The 14,724-nt window shown below is 36.6% G+C and overlaps 1 pseudogene; it reads left to right on the top strand.

Moving 5' to 3' along the window:
* Positions 1-1,886: 1,886 nt before the first annotated feature.
* LOC144226242 (large ribosomal subunit protein uL22 pseudogene) lies at positions 1,887-2,333 on the top strand (annotated as a pseudogene).
* The last annotated feature ends 12,391 nt before the right edge of the window (positions 2,334-14,724 follow it).

The raw sequence follows: 14,724 nt of genomic DNA, 5'->3' as shown, positions 1-14,724 counted from the left end.
TTTATCTGAAATTCTCTTTTATTCTCATTTTTCATGGATTTTTAAATAGAATATATAACTCTGCCTCAACAGATTCTTTTTTAGTCTAGCATTTAAAATATCTCCATATTTGTTGGAGACCCATTATATCTCATAGGAAAACGATCACCATTTATATTGTTTTTTACCTAAGCATTTTCCTTTTGTCTGGATTTTTTAAGAACTTCGTCTTTAACTTTAGTTTTTATCATTTTTTACTGGTATTAGCCTGGCTCATATCCTAAGGCATTAGCCTTATTTTTAGGCATAGATTTTGTTTTCCTGGGTCTCCACTCAATACTTGAGCTGCTGAATGAAATGTCTCCTTTCTGGCTGGGCCAGAATTTCGACATTTCTACCATCAAGTGTCCCCTGGCATCTCAGCCTTTTACATTTTCTAAAGTCCATAAGTGAACCTAATGAAGACTTCTATTCCCTCTCCCCAACATCTTCCCAGGACCCTTTTCTCTGATTAATTACTCTCTAAAGTTCAGTTGCCTTCACAACCTGGAATGGATTATCTGTCCTTCTGTCGTGAGACATCTACTCCAGTTGGGTTATGCCCCCCTGTATTTTGACAAGAAGAGACCATATGTAGGAACCCAGGGTAATCATGAGATCCATTTCTTAGTTTTTTATTTTCACAAGGATTACAATATTGCACTGCCTATTTTTTTAAGTCTAAATGTTTATCTCATATGCTTTGTCTATCTCTATAATTGCTTTTGTCCGGCGAGCAAGCCTAGCGCTCTATATCAGCAAGAATCCAAAGTCTATTCTAAGACATATGTATTTTTTAAAGCTTTCACTACTAAGCAAGCTATTAAGTCTAGTTGTGTGTGTGTGTGTGTTCTTTATTAATCAGAGGATGTTTTCTTTAAATCTTAGTTTGATCATGGATCGACAGATGGAATACTGTTAAGGTGTAAAATTTCCCCCAAATTAATCTGTAGATTCATTTAAATCACTTACAAAATACCTGCACCAAAAACTTAATAAATGGTAGTATTAATTATAAAATGAATATGGAAATATGAAAGGCCTAGAATAGCCAAAATGATCTTTAGAAAGATCAATGAAGTTGGCAGACTTCATCTAAATTCCAAAATCAAGACAATATAGTATGGCTTTGGTTTAGTAAAAGCATAAAGATCAATAGGACAAAAGTGAAAATCCAGAAATAAACTATCCAAAGTTTGGCCAGTTGATTGTTTTACAAAGCTACAGCATTGGGGTGCCTGGATGGCTCAGTTGGAATAGCATCTGACTTTTGGTTTCAACTCAGGTCATGATCTCACAGTTCATGAGTTCAAGCCCTGGGTTGGGCTCCAAGCTGAAGCTGCAGAGCCTGTTTGGGATTCTCTCTCTCCCTCTCTCTGTGCCCCTCTCCCCAGAAAGAGACAGAGAGAGAGTTCACTCTCTTGCTCTTCCAAAATAAATAAATAAAAACTTAAAATAAACAATAAACAAAAGAGTTAAATTTACAAAAGAAACAAAAGAGTATATGAGTACATTCTGTATTTCTTTTATAGGAAGTCTAAAAACAGATATAATTAAACTATGCTGATGGAAATCAGAACACTGGCTGCCTATGAGGAGCAGGAATTGCTAGAAAGAAGCACTGAGGAAACACCGAACATGGTAGAAATGTTCTTCCTAGGTTTTGATTTTGGTATTGGTTATATAAGCTTAAATATTTGTCAAATGTTAACAAATTGCCTCTTCCTGTAAGCGACCTGAGGTGATCTCTGAAAATAGTTCATTATTCACTTGATCCAGAAAACCCTATAAAATCATACATATCAAGAGGTTCAAATCTTCATGTTCACTTTAAGAGCACATGTGAAACTATCCAGGCCATCAAAGATATGCGTATCTGAAAAGCCACCAGAAATCTGAAGGATGTCACTTTGCAGAAGCAATGTGTGCCATTGTGTCATTATTGTGGTGAAGCTGGTTGCTGTGCCTCAGCCAGACACTGGGACTGGGCACAGGCTAGGTGGCCAAAAGAGTGTTGAATTTGTACTGCACATGCTTGAAAATACAGAAAGTAATGCTGAATTTAAGGGTTTAGAAGTAGGTTCTCTGGCCATTGAGCACATCCGGGCGAACAAAGCCCCCAAGATACGGCATAGAATTTACAAGGCTCATGGTCAGTTTAACCCATAAATGAGATCTTTCTATTACATTGAGATGAGACTTAACTGAAAAAGAGTAGATTGCTTCTAAATCAGATGACTCTGCACAGAAGAAAGAAGATATCCTGGAAGAAATTGAAAAAACCAAAACTTATGGCCCAGGAGTACTCTGCATAAAGTAAATGCAAATAAAAATATAAAAAATCTTCTCAATTTGTACACTTAAGATCTGTACCTTAATTTATATCTAGATTTCACCTCAAAATAAATAACTGTATGCGCGCATGCGTGCGCGCAGGCGCGCGCAAACACACACACATACACAGTCACATACACACATTCAAATTCATTCATTCAAAAAATATATGTAATTAAATAAGAAATGATAGTTTCAGGGTGCCTGGATGACTCAGTCATTAAGCAACCAACTCTTGATTTCGGCTCAGGTAATGATCTCACAGTTCGTGAATTGGAGCCCTGTGTCCGGTTCTGCATGGACAGTGCAGAGACTTCTTGGGATTTTCTCTCTCCCCCTCTCTCTCTCTACTTGTGTGCTCTCTCTCCGTCTCTCAAAATAAAAACACAAACATTTTTAAATTTTCTTTTAAAAAAAAGAAATGACAGTTTCCTTTCATTTCAGATCTTTCTAATAAAATCACCCATTTTTAAATTTCAATCTGGATAACTGACCCAGAATTTTCTAAAAAGTTATGAGTCTAAGCCACTTCTCTTATGGTACATTCCTTCTCTCCTCCTTCCTTCCCTTCTTTCCTCCTTTCCTTCTTTTTGTCCTTTTTTCATTCCTCTTGCCTTCCCTCCCTGCTTCCATCCCTCCCTTTTTCGCCCTCTCACTTCCTTTTTTTGCTTTTTGTTTTCCTGTTCATTGTAAAGTTTGCAGAAAACATGATCCTCCAAGAAAACTGGCCATTTTAATACCTTGTTGCAAATGAATTTCAGAAGGAATTAGTGAATAAGAGAAAAAATAGTTTTATTTATTTATGTATTTGTTTGTTTGTTTATTTTTGCCCCACTAACAAATGCTTCCCTGAGATATCAGTTGCTTCTTTGAAAGTTCTCTTCATAACAGCGATAGAGTAGTATATTAAACAAATGCTTAGTACATGCAATTTTATACTAAATAAATAACACACATAGGGGCCCCTGGATGGTTCAGTCAGTTAAGCATCTGACTATTGACTGACTCATGTCATATCTCACAGTTGGTGAGTTCGAGCCCCACTTCCAGCTCTGTGCTGACAGTGTGAAGCAGACTTGGGATTCTGTCCCCCTCTCTCTGCCTCTCTCTCTCTCTCTCAATAAGTAGAAATAAATAGTACATTAAAAAAGTCTCCAGAGGTTATTTTCCAAGTAACTTTCCCTCTCTTCTTTTCTCACAGTTCACTGAATGTGTTTGCCCTCAAAATTAAAATATAAAGTTTGTGGTTGAGGTAGGTAGTTAATAAAGCTTTAAGTTATGTTTGAATTGGAAATATTTCATAATTCAGAAAAGACATATGCTATTAATTCAAGAACTAGAAAACCTATATAGATGGAATTCTTTTTTCCCTAATTTATACCAGATTAATGAAGTATTAATTTTCATGGTATCTGAAAAAGTCAAACATGAAAGAAAACACAGAGGAATTCTGAGGTGACTCCCACCAAATAGCTAACTGGAGAGGTAACTTTATGATACTTGTCAGTTGGTGTCAAATATTCATGTAAAACAAAACTTGGTTTATATATAATATAAATTGAGAGTGATTTTTACTAAGGTGGATTGCTGCCTGAATAGTAATCAAATGTTAACCAAATAGTGAAAGAAAGTTATGAGTAAATATTAAAACAAAATACAAAATGAATGGTAAATGATATGAAAATATATTTAAATAACAAAATTAAATAAAGAATTAGGGAAGTAAAAAGATAATGAACTTTGTAGTCTCTGATTTTTTCTGTGTGTATATATTTATTATTATTATGTTTGTATATTATATGCTATTATACAAAACATGTGTTATTATGTTTTATGTTTATTATATTATATAATAATTTATATTCACATATATATTATTATATATACATATATGTAACATCATACAAATCACAATAGAAAGTAGTTGGAATTGTAGAGCACAATAACTTAATAAATGTCCAAGCCATTTTTAACCTGGAAAAGAAAGTCACAGGCTATAAACTTATCCAACACTCTAATTTGTTCAGAAAGCTTAGGAAATGAAATAAGGGCTGGCAATAGTTGAATTATGCTCTAAATACTCTATTCTTTTTGTGCACAAAAGCTTAGGAGCTTTGAGATTTATATAATGTGCTTTCTGTATTATAGCTATAAACAAAAGTTACGGTCATTGAATGATAAGCACTTACATTATTCAGTCCCTGGAAATAAAGAAGCACCCATTTCAATTTCTGTGTAAAGATAAAAATATATCTTTTAAAAATGTCTATTCAGGGGTGCCTGTGTGGCTCAGTCAGTTAAGTGTCAGCTAAGGTCATGATCTCCTGGTCCCTGAGTTTGCCTCTGGTTGGGCTCTGTGCTGACAACTCAGAGCCTGGAGCCTGCTTCAGATTCTATGTCTCCCTCTCCCTCTGCCCCTTCCCCACTAGCACTCTATCTCTCTCTCAAAAATAAATAAACATTTAAAAAGTTTTAAAGTCTCTTCAAATAAGTGTCACTAAATAGCTCATATTTACCATTTTACTTAAATTATATACAAATTGCATGAATATATGAAGGTTGTTTGACTCTTATTATATAGCTCATCAATATTAAAGTAAATTATCAAGGAAAGAACAGTTGTCGAGAATTCAAGTTCTCCAGAAAAATGTGACACTGCTACCAGTGGAAGAGTCTGCCTTGTGTGAATGGAGGTCTCAATCTTTGGATTCCCCACACAAAGATTTACTAAGGATCCGCGCTCAAACGCAACCAAAAGGAAAGTAGCAAGCACAATGCTGTTGACTAAAGGGAAAGCACACTCTCAAGGTTGGAAAGCAGGCAGGTTCTGAGAGGTGCAACCCCCTAAGCTGTTTTGAGATTGGCTATTTGCTGCCTCTCTGGGACTGGAAGGGGCTCTGACACACAGCGGGTGGTTTCTAACGGAGGCTACTTTCAGTTAATTGGGAAACTCCTCCCACAGGTAGGGAGGAGGAGTTTCTGACCCTAAGAAGTTTGTACCTGAATCTATCATGGCAGCCTTTCTCCATGGGAGGGGGCGAGTGTACCCTCAACACAAATGCATTATAAGGAGTCTAGGGCTTACCCTGGGGCGGAGATGGAAGAGGGAAGCACATGTTTCCTATCTGTGGCTCTTGATCTGTCAGGTCCAAGGTCTTAGAAGCCACAAGATGAGGATGTTGTGCCCCTGGGTTTTTAATGTGGCTTATTTATCACCGTCCTTGCCTCCAGCTCATGTCTCTATCATTTCTCTTTAAGGACTTGGGAATTGCCAGCGGGTGTTCTTTCCACTGTTCTGGTCCAGCTTCTACCTAACACCTTTTTGCTGTTGTGGCTTCCCGCAGTCTGAAAATCATCCCTTTAAGATAATTTTCAAGAGCAGCAATATTAACAATTGTCTTAAAACCCTCCAATATCTGTACTAGACTAACCTTTCCCTGGTTGCGCTAATGTTAATTTGGTTCAGAAAAATATCCTTCTTTATGAATGTAAATAGCTTCATTTAAAATCTATAAACTTGTAAGTCTGGAATTGTAATTAGAAAACAAAACTGTTGCCCCATAGTTTTTAAAGTGAACTCTTGCTTTGATTGGAAGTCAGGAATAAGAGCAGCTATAAAATTATGTTCTTACTTTTGTAACAACAACAATCAGTCAAATTGATTCAAACTGCCTGCTTCGTACTGAGCTGTGAACAAGGGTCAACAAGAGCTTAATGAGAAAAAGGATGTGTTAACTTGCTTCAAATGGCCAATCAGTTTCAACAAACTGAAAACCCATCAAATTATAATTATTTTAAAGTTTCAGTATGTTTAACCATAAAACATTCAATTTACCAATATTCAAGCTTGGCTTGGCTTAGTCTAAACTATAGATGACAGTATATCTGTGATTAAAATGAACAAGTCTTATTAACATCATTTTATTAAACATGTCTTCCCAGAATAACTGTTGTGAAGTGTTTTATATTATTTATATTACTTTGATTTATATTTTAAATTATTGAATGATTTTTTTTGCTCTCTGTGAAAGAGTTTTTGACTTGTTTTGCTGGCATCATTTGATGAATAGTTAATGACTGGATCTCAACAATAAATGTCTTTATAAATTTGCTCCTACCATTTTTACAGGTTAATTGCTACCTCACCTCATAAAGTGGCTTATTTTTTTTTTCCCATCTAACTTTCATTCTTATTAGCAACGTCTTCTGCCACCAAGAAAATGAGTTTTACTGTAATCCTAAAGACAAAAAAATTTCCAGTATAACTGAAAGATCAAGATGGATTAAAAAACAATTGTTTGCGCTAAATTTAATTTGATCCCCCAAAATGATACATTTCAGAGACGCTATCAAAATCAAAATAAAGCATGCATTAACATACATTGTTAAAGTCAGAACTTTATTTATTGGGAAAATTTTACCATGTAGTTTTATATTTTTTTCTCTAATATGTCAGCTTATATTTAGGTACAAATATTATTTCAGATAAGAATCGTCATGAAAAATACAGATATAGACTTCAGGTTAAAAAAGCCATATGGGAATATATTGGAATTATATCACTGAGAGAATCACAAAATCAACAAAAGACCAGAGGACAAGCATCAGAAAATGCTTACAAACTAAGAGTTCATTGAAAAGCTGGGCCTAAGAAAGCCCAGAAGACTTTCCCCAAAAGTCTAAATCCAATTGGCTGTCATCTTTGATATTCTCTGGTTTTTATTGGTGTGTCTAGACAATTCACATTTAAAATGCTTACTGATATAGTTGTGCCTTCTATTATCAGAATGTCTATTTTGCTTGTAACTTTTTTTTTTGAGAGAGAGAGAGAGAGAGAGGGTGTATGCTCATGCCAGTGGGGAAAGGGCAGAGAGAGAATCCCAAGCAGGTTCCAAGCTGTCATCACAGAGCCAGAAGAGGGGCTTGAAATCATGAGCCTTGAGATCATGAACTGAGCTGAAATCAAGGGGTGGATGCCTACCTGACTAAGCCACCCAGGTGCTCCAGCTTGTAACTATTTTCTATCCAATGCACTCTTGTTATTTTTTTTATCTCTTTAAGTATAAAATTAAGCTATGATGGGCCTGCAAAGTGTTATTCTTTTTTTCTAAGTTTATTTATTTCGAGAAACAGAGAGTGTGTGCTCACACAAGCAAGTGCAGGAAGGATAGTGAGGGAAGGAGAGAGAGAATCCCAAGCAGGCTCCCTGACAGATGGCGGCACTAGAACTAAGGAACCATGAGGTTATGACCTGAGCCAAAGTCAGATGCTTAACAACTCTGCCACCCAGGAGCCCTTATCTCTTTTTTGTTTTTTGCCTTCTTGATTCAAATTAAGTTTTAATACAGTTTTACATGATTCCATTTCCCTCTTGAAATATCGATTATGCTTCTTTTAAAAGTTTACAGTGTGGAGTGCCTGGGTGGCTCAGTTGGTTAAGTGCCCGACTTGGCCTCAGGTCATGATCTCACAGTTTGTGGGTTTGAGCCCCCCGTTGGGCTCTGTGCTGACAACTCGGAGCCTGGAGCCTGATTCAGATTCTGTGTCTCCTTCTCCACCGCCACCCCCTCCCCCCAATTTGTACTGTCTCTGACTCTCAGAAATAAATAAATGTTAAAAAAAGTTGTTTTTTAAAAGTTTACAATGTATATTTTTACAGTACCCATTTCATTCTCAGGCAGCCTTATTCTGCTTCACGTGTGGCACAGTTTTTTCTTCTTCTTTAATGTTTTTATTTAATTCTGAGAGAGAGGGAGAGAGAGCATGAGCAGGCGAGGGTCAGAGAGAAAGGGAGATACAGAATCAAGTAGGCTCCAGGCTCTGAGCTGGCTGTCAGCACAGAGCCCCACGCGGGGCTTGAAGCCCACGAACCGGGAGATCATGACCTGAGCCGAAGTTGGGTGCTTAACTGACTGAGCCACCCAGGCACCCCAGCACAGTTTTCTTAAAACAGGAATACTTCCTATTCTTCCCTTCCATTCTTATAACATTGCCATAATTCTTTTATCTATCCATAAGCTCTTATCACCCAGGACATTGTTACTAATATTACACTAATAAGTTATCTATTAGATCAATTAATAATAAGAAAAACAGATTTTATTTATTTTCATTTATTTCTTCTCCAGCATTCTTTCTTTTACTACCTTTCAATCGAAGTTTCTGGCCATCCTAATCTGCCTGGGTTGCTATAACAAATTATTATAAACCAGGTGACTTAAACAACAGAAATCTATGTTTCACAGGTCTGGAAACTAAGAAGTCAAAGATTAAGGGGCCAGTAGTTCAGATTCTGGTGAAGATCCACTTCCTGGCTTGTGAATAATCACCTTCTTGCTGTGTGCCCATATGGTCTTTCCTTGGTATGTACTGATGGGGAGAGAGGACAATCTCGCAGGTCTTCTTCTTCTTACAAGGGCACTAATGCCAGCTTGATGGAACCACCCTTGTGACCATATGTAAACCTAATTACCTACCAAAGACTCCAATTCCATATACGATCACAAGGGGGGGTGGGGCTTCAACATATGAATTTGGAGGGAACACAGATACTCAGCCCATAATATTTTTCTCTCCTTGATGTACTACTTTTAACATTCATTGTATGTCAGGTGTACTAGTGATAAATTCGTTCAGTTTATTTGTCTTACAATGTCTTTATTTCTGAAGGAAATAAATGGGTAGAGAACTCTGTCTTTAGAGAACTCTGTCATAGAGAACAATGTCTTTACTTCTGAAGGAAAATGTTAATGGGTAGAGAACTCTAGGCTTTTCTCTTTCAACACGCTGAATATTTCACTCGGCTCTTGCGTGCATGGTTTCTGATAAGAAGTCTGATGTAATTCTTATCCTTGCTCCTTCTAGGCAAGGTGTTTTTTTCTTGTTGTTTTTTCTCTTCTGAATTCTTTCAATATTATCCCATTGTTTTTGGTTTTCGGCAGATTGAATATGACATTCCTACATGTAAATTCTTTGAGGTTCATCCTGCTTGGTACTCTTTGAGCTTTTTGCACCTATAAATGGTACCTGTCATTAACTTATAAAGTGTATAGCCATTGTTACTCAAAATATTTCTTATGCTTCTTTCTTTGTTTGTCTTCTGGTATTTCACATATGTATGTTATGCTTATTAAAACTGACCTACGATTCCTGGATATTTTGTTTTTTCTTTTTTTAATTTCTTTTACTCTTTGCATTTCAGTTAGGGAGTTTTCTAATGGTATGTTCTCAAATTTACTGATTCTTTCCTCAGCTGTCGCCAGTCTGCTCGTGAGCCAATCAGAGGCATTCTTCATCTGTTCTACTGTTTTGGGCTTGTGATCAGCCCCTGTAGGACTTGGAGCTGAAATCCACTGTGATTACAGTGGAGCCCTGTTGGCCTGGTGGTGAAGTGCTCTATAAACTTCTGATAAAATGTCACTATTTCAGTCAGCTCATATCTCATTGGTAACCCTCACAAGTGTTTTCTCCCAGTGGTATGTGGTATCATATTAGATTATTTTCACATCAGATCCAACAGGTTTGGCTGGTACTTTGGATGACGGGCCTGAGAAGTGGGGAAGGAATGAAAGATGGCTCCAGTGTTTTTAGCCTGACACTGGGAAGGGTAGGGCTACTTCTCAGTGAGATGGAAGCACTGAGGAAGGAGCCAGTTAGAGGGGTCAAGAAATTTTTTTTAATGTTAAACAAATTTAACATTCCTAGTTTTCCAAAGGCCAATAAATAAGATATGCCAGACATCAGAATTATCTATTAAGTATGTTATAAATACTAGGTATAGAAGTAAGTATTTAGCGGGCGCCTGGGTTGCTCAGTCGGCTAAGCGTCCGACTTCGGCTCAGGTCATGATCACACGGTTCGTGGGTTCAAGCCCCGCATCAGGCTCTTTGTTGACAACCACCTCAGAGCCTGGAGCCTGCTTCTGATTCTGTGTCTCCCTCTCTCTCTACCCTCCCCTGCTCATGCTGCCCCCTCTCTCTCTCTCTCTCAGAAATAAATAAAACATTAAAAAAAAAAAAGGTAAGTATTTATCCATGATATTTCTTTCATCTAAATAACCATCTGGTTTGGTAATAAGAAGAGAGTAGCCATTATACCTGAAGATAAAAAAGCTGCTGAGGGTACTTTATTATTTTTCAACAAATTTTCAAGTGCTGTTTTGCATATTAGAAATTCTGTAGAATAGGGACAAACACGATTACCATAGTGCCGCTGAAGGTGACATGCATTCCTAGACTTTTTCTTAGCACAAATCATCTTGAAAAGCAAGTACAGACAAGATTACTGCAGCTTAAATTATAAGACTTGACAGTTACTTAAAACTTGCTAATTTGGCTGAGGTAGAACTGTTTTTGTGAAAGATGAAGATAGGAAAATTAATTATTTCCATTGTCTTAGCTTCCAATAATATATGACAACACCAGAGAAAAGTTCCAGTAAGAGGTCACTCTTTCTTTGTCCAGGATAATGCTATTATTAATTTAGCTATCACAGAATCCACAAATTAATTTAAAGTGCCATTGCCAGAAATGCCTGTACACCTTAATTGCTTCTGTATTATTTATAAACTATACTGTGAAAAAAGAGAGAAATGAGAAACTGGAAACTATAAGGCTATTGTGTGTTACAGAAGACTAGCAGAAAGAATTTAGCATGGAGGCATTTATTTTTTTTAAACAAATATTGATGAGTACCTGCAATGTGCCAAATCACATTGCAGGGAAATGCAATTATGGGATACAAAGCAGTTTTCCTGACTAAACTCTGCAGACAGAATTATTTTATTTTATTTTTTGTTTTAGGTGTACCAATGGCAGCTACAAATCATTTGATGATTCAAATTCCTCCAATAATTAATCAACCCCATGGAACAAATCCAGAAAGTGAATTCACTGCTTTGATCTCTTCAACTCTTCAAAGAAACAGAAAGTTGAAAGACAGCTCACATGTTCTTCGGGATTTGTCCATTAAAATTTACATCTAAATCCAATGCAATTCTAATGTAATTAGCACAATCACAAACATTCTTAAACAGGTCCCTTCAGGGAGCTGAATGACCCCTGATGGGATATACCTGGTTTTCTCTTAATATTAAGCTGAGGGAGAATCAGATTAGAATTAAGTTGACACAGTAAAGTTATTAATACATTAATATACCCAATGCATTAACTTAATCAGACCCACATTTACTAGATTCCAACTTCACTTAGGCAGCTGGAGAGATATTTAGGATTTGTAATCCTTCAGACTTCAATGATACACTCTGTGCCTAACCCCAGTTGGAGATCTGGTCCATCTGGTACTTTTCTCTGTGATTACTTTGGACCATGAAATTACTGTTAATTTAAGAGGCTGGGGAACCTGGCTCAGGCAGTTAAGCATCAGACTTTTGATTTTGGCTCAGGTCACCATCTCATGGTTGGTGAGCTTGAGCCCTGCATTGGGCTCCAAGCTGACAGTGCAGAGCCTGCTTGGAATTCTCTCTCCCTCTCTTTGCCCTCCCTGGGGGCAAACTACCTCTCTCAGAATAAATAAACAAGCTTAAAAATATATATAAAGAGGCAAATCCATGAAAACCTTATCTTTTAAACAATGGCTTCATGCTATCTTAAGCCAAACTCTGTTCTATAACAACACTTTTGTTTATTTGTTATTAAATTAGTAAGCAAAGGATTTGTTTTTCCCAACTTCCTTTTTAATAGTTGTAGCAGATTCTTCAAATGGAAAGATACACTATGTCCATCTTTGTTTCGTATTTCTCTATTTCTATACCTATGACTCTGTACAATAACATTTGTCTATCCTATCCTATAAAGCCCGTTACTTCTTATTTTTCTGTAAATTCATTACATCCATATTTCTTAGGTTTGACCACTCCCTTTCCAGAAGCTTACATCATGATCTAGCAACTTCTTTACTTCTTTTATATATACATCAATACCCTAAATATTTCTCTTCCTTGCCTGTGACAATATAGGGTATAGCTCAGCCTTCTCCATTTGTTTGCTATCCAATCCTTTCTTTGTCACTTTATTTTGTCCACAGTAACAATCCCATAGTATTGCTGGTTTCTTTCTGTTTAACACTAGACTAATTAATAAATGTAGTAACCAGTCCTTGTTGTTCAGGGGGTTTTTTCACCTCTCTGACACTGTTCTCAGCTTTCCTTCAGTCGATATTTATTTTCAGATTGCCGTTGCAGGAAGGAAGCCTTTTTGGGAAACGAAATCCTATAATAAAGATGGAATCAACATTATATATAGAATTGGAAAAACTAATATGAATTCGTAATCTGAAGTAGCATATTCTCCTCTCTAAGACTCTAGAAGTGGCCTGGGAGTAGCAGCACTTTCACTCATCACCAGTGCTTTTCCAGTACGAACGTTATGGTTTATACTATTACTCAACCTAAGTCAACTGGACCGTTGGCAAGGCAGCTCCTTTCATGTCTTGAGTCAGGAACCAGCATTCACCCATGTAATGGAATAGTATTCAGTAGTGTATTTCAAGATGATGTATTAGTTAAATGCCCTAACAAGTGGAACTAAAGGCACAGGTACATCCTCATCTCCTAGGACATGACACCTGTGCATAAAATTAATAAGGCACTTGTGATTTTTTGAAACAATGATAATAAATCAGGTAGCCCCATCATCACGAGGAATAAATTGGCTATGCGATGATGGCCAAAGGTGACTTTAAAAATACAATGCTTAGGGCCACCTGGGTGGCCCAGTCAGTTGGGCGTCCAACTTAAGCTCAGGTCATGATCTCACAGCTCGTGGGTTCGAGCCCGGCGTCAGGCTCTATGCGAACAGCTAGCCTGGAGCCTGCTTCAAGATTCTGTGTCTCCCTCTCTCTCTGACCCTCCCCTAATCACGCTGTGTCTCAAAAAAATAAATAAAAACATTAAAAAATTAAAAAAATACAATGCTTAGTGAGTGGGGGAGCAAACAGTATGATGTGATAACCTAAAGCTTAAATAAAAGGATTAGATTTAAGAGTCTTACTCAGCTAACAAGTGAATTTTGCCATAAAAAGGAAGCTAAACTTGATAGCATGAATTAGACATGAAGTATTTAGGGTAAATGATAAAGAATAAGTTGATTCATAACCTGCTCTGCCCTGAAAGTATTTTTTTCAGAAAAGGGATTAGATGGGAATGAGTAGTGCCTTAACCCTGGAAAATATGATGTAAATATTGCTACAGTTCCTAGAAGGTATAAATATAAAACAGAAAAATGATGACTTGGGGTTTAGTTTAGGATGGATTTAAATTAAAGTATTTTGATATGTTTAAATTGTTTATATTGCTTAAAATATTGGGAAAATTCAAGACAATCATATAAAATAAATATGTTATTGCATATTTACATTTTGAGAGAATTTATTGAATTCAATTTGTGATCATTGTTGGTCAAACAGTTTTATTAGAACAAGTTTTGTATGTAATATACATAAATTTACTAAATTGAGCATGAAACATATTATAGATCGTAGAAAATGAAATGAAAAAGCCCTGGTACAAAAGCAAATATAATTAATCCAATGATGCAAAAAATAATATTCTTCTTTTTAATTTTATTAGCATTCTGCTTTTATTGTATCTTTTATACTTTACACATATTTTCAACTAACTATAGATTTTTTTCTATTTCAATTCACTTAGTATAAAAATAAACACACCATTTTCTCCTAGAGGAAAATAAATCTCTCTCTCTATATATATTAGGTACCTATTTCTAGAGTAAAAATGCAAATCTTGAAGCCATTTTAACTCATCTCTTTACTATAGTCTTAATATCCAATCAAGCAAGAATTGTTTTTTTTTTTTTTTAATCTCTAACAGGGGCACCTGGGTGACTCAGTTGGTTAAGCTTCTGACGTTTGATTTGCACTCAAGTCATGATCTCACATGAGATCTAGAGCCCGCCCCCCTCCCTCCCTTGGCCACAGACTGTGTTGACAGCTTGGAGCATGCTTGGGATTCTCTCTCTCCCTTTCTCTCTGCCCCAAACCCCAGTCTGCCTCTCAAAATAAATAAACTTAAAAAAAAAAAAAAAAAAACTCTGGGGAGCCTGGGTGGCTGAGTCAGTTAAGCGTCCAACTTCAGGGCAGGTCATGATCTCACAGCTCATGAGTTCTAGCCCTGGGTCAAGCTCTGTGCTGACAGCTCAGAACCTGGAGCCTACTTCAGATTCTGTCTCTATTTCTCTCTGCCTCTCTGTTCTCTCTCTCTCTCTCTCTCAAATATAAATAAAAACATTTAAAAAGTTGAAAAAAAAATTCTAACATCTGTGTCTTCATTCATATTTCTACTGCCTCCATTATATTAAAAGTTCCTTTCCCTAAACAGAAATTCCTAACTAGTAC

The sequence above is a fragment of the Crocuta crocuta genome, unplaced genomic scaffold (genome assembly GCF_008692635.1).
Source record: "Crocuta crocuta isolate KB4526 unplaced genomic scaffold, BGI_CrCroc_1.0 scaffold203, whole genome shotgun sequence".
NCBI lineage: Eukaryota > Metazoa > Chordata > Mammalia > Carnivora > Hyaenidae > Crocuta > Crocuta crocuta.
This window is presented reverse-complemented; position numbering and strand designations above follow the sequence as displayed.